This window comes from Cupressus sempervirens, chromosome 7 (genome assembly GCF_028749045.1).
Source record: "Cupressus sempervirens isolate cs-2001-9-10 chromosome 7, ASM2874904v1, whole genome shotgun sequence".
Taxonomy (NCBI): Eukaryota; Viridiplantae; Streptophyta; class Pinopsida; order Cupressales; family Cupressaceae; genus Cupressus; species Cupressus sempervirens.
Window position 1 is genome coordinate 809,651,757 of NC_143124.1, and position 5,370 is coordinate 809,657,126.

A 5,370-nucleotide genomic window follows, 5' to 3' on the forward strand; every position below is an offset into this window, starting at 1 on the left:
TTTTTATGAAAGAAACCACATTTACTAATTAGGAATCATTAAGATATCATTAACAACACATGAATGAAATGAAATCAACAATTATATATATAATCCAAAACATGAAATAATATCATAATATTGTAAATTCAATATCTCTAAAACTAATCAATGCATAAAATCAACCTAAAGCAAATTGACAATGATAACAGAAATGTGAACTAGGGGCAGGCACTACATCCACCCCCCTTAGAATAAGGCTTACTCCTGGAAGCCCATTACAAAGAAACATGAATCAACACAAAACTAAGGTCCACGATCGAGGCAATTGGTCGCTCTATGACCATATTGTCCACAAAAGTAGCAATCTCCACTAAAGCCCCCCTGAGCTCTAGGTGCACGCGACTGGTCACAACTACCAACACTAGCATCCTTACTGAGATCTCGAACAACTCAATCCAACCTATTGCGCATACTATGCTTCCAGTTGCGATAGTTCCCTGACTGTGAACCACGACTATTACCATGGAAGAACTTTCTTCCCGGCTTCTCTTGATTACCTTTAGAGAAGTTAGGAAAAAATTTAGAACTTCTAGTCCCTTGAGACTGGTTATCCCTCAATGCTCCTAAATAAAGTGCCCCTCTAGCCTGAACACCTAGTAGGCCACCTTGGCCTGAAGTCACACTCACCTCAACCAAAGTAGCTCGCAATATAGCATCCTTAAGGGTTTTAGGTTGGAAAACCTTAACAACCCCAATGATGTTAGCATTAAGTCCTCTAATGAAATGTTGGACCATCAATGGTGAACTATCACTAACTCCTGCATAAGACATAAGCTCAAAGAACTTATGCTCATACTCCACCACAGTCTTGGTACCCTGTCTCAAGTCATGGAACTCATCTGCCCTCTGAAGTTGCCACTGCTCTGATAGAAATCGCTCATGGAAGTGTTCAAGGAACAACTCCCATTGGATAGTCTGCATATTTATCCCAAGTTTTTTCTCCTCTATATTCCACCAAATTGCTGCAAAGTGCTCTAAATGGGTGATGGCATATCTTGCTTTGACGTTGGAGTCAAAGTTTTGCATGGAAAAACATCTATCTAGAGCAATCAACCAATTCTCAGTATCATATCCAATACCTTCTCCATTAAAAGGTTTGATCTTGACCCGTAATAGGTCCTTCATCTGGATGGACTGGCTAGACCGCCTTATGCTCTCTAGGTGCCTCCCTCTAGGACTCATGGACCTATCTCTATCTCCATGCTCTGAATTATGAGCTCTATCCTGCAAAGGTAGGCATGCTAGGATCTCCTTGACCAAGTCTCTAGTAACCGGTCCTTCTGTCTTAGCATCTTGCTTAACATTATCATCCTCTCTAGCCTCTTCCTGAATAGGTTCTCCTGAATGGACCAAGGAAGGAATACGGTGACTAACTCCCCCATGACTTCTACCATGTCCTGAGATACGACCCCTAGCAATGGATCTAGAACCAGAAGTCATCTCTCCTACAACACCCAAACACAACAACGACATCTAAGAATCCATCATAACCATAAGGTCATAACTTACTGACATAAAGCAATAATCCAAAAAGTTTTATAAGTTTTCTAGTTCCATGTTTAGAATTTTGTATCATTTCAGAGTTTTTTGTTCAATAGTTTGGTTTCAATTTTGATGTCAATATAAGTTTTTCGTTTAAATAAGTTGCAAGTTTACTAATTGCTCAAGTGATGGCGCACATAATGCCCAGAGTTCCCAATGTTGAAACTCAGGCTCTGATACCAGATGTAACGCCCCACTCAGGAACCCAAGAGAAATAAACCTAACATGTTACAATGTTTACTAAACTATTTTTTTTTTGAAGTTTAAACAACATCAAGATAACATTAATGCGGAAACAATATGAACATACACAACAAATACACATTTGCAATTACAGATATAGTTTCAATTCCTCAAGAGTTCCTTTACGTTGAGTCACATTTAATGTTTTTAAATTAATTAGTTTAAGTTCCAAGTACAATGTCTCAAGATCATAAAGGAATAACAGATACATAATCGCATAAGCAAATGCATAAGTATAAACAATACAATGAAAGTACATCCACTAAATAACATCCACTGCACATGTCATAGGGTATGTGAAAATAGATACTGTACAACAGAATACATGATAACATATATACATCATCTGAAAAGAAGTCTGTAAGATATGAAATAAGAATGATAAAGGTACATCTTCTGCAACGAACATCCAACAGCTGGCAATGTGAAGGGGGAACCCAAATGGTAAGAAGACACTACCTCCCAACCGCATGGTTACCTAGTCAAGCTTCCACTCCCACCGTGCAGGGACGATAATGAACGATCTACATACGGCTATCAAACATAAAACATTCCTAGGCAAGGTACCCCTAATAGCCAAAACTACCTCAAAGGTAACACATACTACTCAAGAAGATAAAATAATCCAAAAGTAAGAACACTCAATCCGATACCAACACCACATAACCAAACATCATACATGAACCAAGTATAAACCAAATACCAAGATCACAAGATAAAGTCAACAAAAGATAATCCTCCTCAAGTCAAAAGCCACATGTCAAAAGTACAACATTCATGAATCACCAATCATCCTCAATGAAAGTAAATATCCATAATAAACACATCTGACAATAATAAGTACACCACATCAACCAATAAGTACACCACATCCAACAATAAGTACACCACTAGAGGTACACAAAATCCACAAAGATCTACAGAGGAGACTCGGGCTACATACTAGGGAGTGTCATCACATGGCTGCTTGAGTTACCCTGGACTGATCTCTTAAAAGACCCCGGACCCTCAAGCATTGAGTTACCCTAGACTAGTTACTCTGAACCCCGGACCCTCAACATCACACATATGGAAACTAGAAAGCCCTCTCAAGAAGACGAGGCACTCTTCGCATTCCCATCCTTAGTCTCTACAAGCACTAAAGGCATGTGTAGATCAAAAATCTCTAACTTATCTTTTTAGTGTGTTCCCCCCCCCCCCCCATAAATTTTAATTACTAGATTATCACTTATTACATAACTTGCATTAGGTTACCCTGGCACTGACCACTTTGGGTCCCAAACCCCTATCCAAGCCACTCCCAAGTCACGTACCTAGACAACCTCTCCTAAGCACATAAAAACAAAGTTGTGTCCCATACCACAACCCCCATAAAGATCAAACTCGATTCCTTAACAGGCAACCTGATAACAAGATGGTTGTCCCATCCAAGTACACATAAAAGCTCCACAAGATAAACCTCATAAATATAATCTTCAATATGAATCACAAAACACATCATAACATCCAGCCACATAAATGGTATCAAAGAAATCTCACAAAACCTCTGGTGTACATCCTAGACTAGTCAACATCTAATCAACTCGAAAATCCCAAAAGCATAGACAGTGCATAGAAAACATAATATTCTAATGGTTTGCCCTGATTTTAAAGACAAAAAGTTTTAGTTTTTTTTTAGCAAGGTCTCAGTCTATTCCACAAATCAACTCTTTTATTAATTTGGATAAATACAAAATTACCCCACCCTAAGGATAATTTATTAAAATAATAATGATTGTTTTTCCATAATAGTTCTAAATTTATTAATAATAAAATAAAATAATCTTACTCTTTTATTAAATATTTATTAAAATAATAAATATTCGTAAATATATTAAATAATGAAATTAATATTAAAGTTCATTCACAAAAATTGTTAAATAATTAATCACTATAAATTTCTAATTAATATCTAATAAATGATAATTACTCTTAGATAAATCCCTTTATATTTATATTAATCACATTACCTAAACTTCACTACTTTTAAATAAATCAAATAAATAAAACAAAAAGAATCAATTTATTGAAAATGATTATTATTAAATAAATCCACTTATTAAAAATGACACTTAGTAAATAAATCAATTTATTAAAAATGATACTTATTAAGTATCAAATTTAAAAAAAGAATAAAACAATGTAACTTTAGTTATTCTTAAACTTACCTCCTTTATTTGGACCAGTAATCTAATAATAATGGGTAGGGAGGTTACGTGGTCCCCTGCCCATACTATTTAATATGGTTGGGTGGACTTTTCTTTAAAAAGAAGGATGCCTTATTTTTCTTTTAAAAACAACGATTTATGATATCGCAGGTACGTACGATTTAAGATACATTTTTTTTTTCTTTAATTTATGATTATTGTATGACTTTTCTTCTTTTTTTATTCATGAAATTTTTTTTATTATATTTTTTTTATTTCTTATTTTTGTTAAATAGATAATATATATAATTTATTTTTGGTTCTTTCTATAGGTACAGGTCTGATAATTTTCCAGCAAGCGTAAATTTTGTTATTATTCTTTTCTTACATAGAGTTGTACAATAAATATGTACATAAATATATATAGATACATATATAAATAATGCATCTAAGTTGTAAATTAAATCTATGTAAATTTTACAATCAAACCCTAAACGATCTATACTATATTTTTTTCCTTCTATATCTTTCTCCTAAGAACAATTAACAATCAAATTCCATTCATACAGATCTGGAGAAAAGAGTAACTAGAGTGACAAACATGATTCAAGCACTCAATCAAACATGGAGCAAACAGATCTTTTCCAACTGAAATACATTCTTGGAATTTCAAAACCTTACCTCGTACTAATGCTAAACTTTGACAACTAGATGAACATTCCTAAGCAAAATCCTTCAAGCCACGAAAATATCCTTCTTTTTTCAAACCCTCTGAATTGCTCTCCAAACTTGTGTGTGCACTTTTTCAACTTGTGTCTAAAAAACTCTCCCCTAAATAATGACCCCAAAACCCTTTAATATAGAATCTAATTACCCTTTAGGGTTTCTATCTCCACAACTCTAAAATAATAATTACTTTATTTAATTAATTCTTTCTTGCACAATTAATTCGCTTTTAATTAAAATATTATTTTATTTTTCCTTCATGCACTTTAAGTGAATTGTTAAATTACTTTATTTAACTATCCACTTGACTTCTATTTTAATCAATTTATAACTTATAAATCTCATGCGCACTTAATGCGATTAAATATCTTTATTAATTTCACATGTTTAATCTTTTCAATTAATTTCTTTTATTTTCAACTCATGCATAAATCATGCGAACTATAATCTTTATGATAATTAAATATCTTTTCACTTTTAATTTCTTTTTTTTTTAGAAACTTAATTGATAAAATATTTATTAACTTAAATAACAATAATGTTTAGCATTTATTTAAAAATGAACTCTAAATATATTATTATTAAATTAAATAAATATAATCACATTCTAAATTTAAACTTTATTCAACTT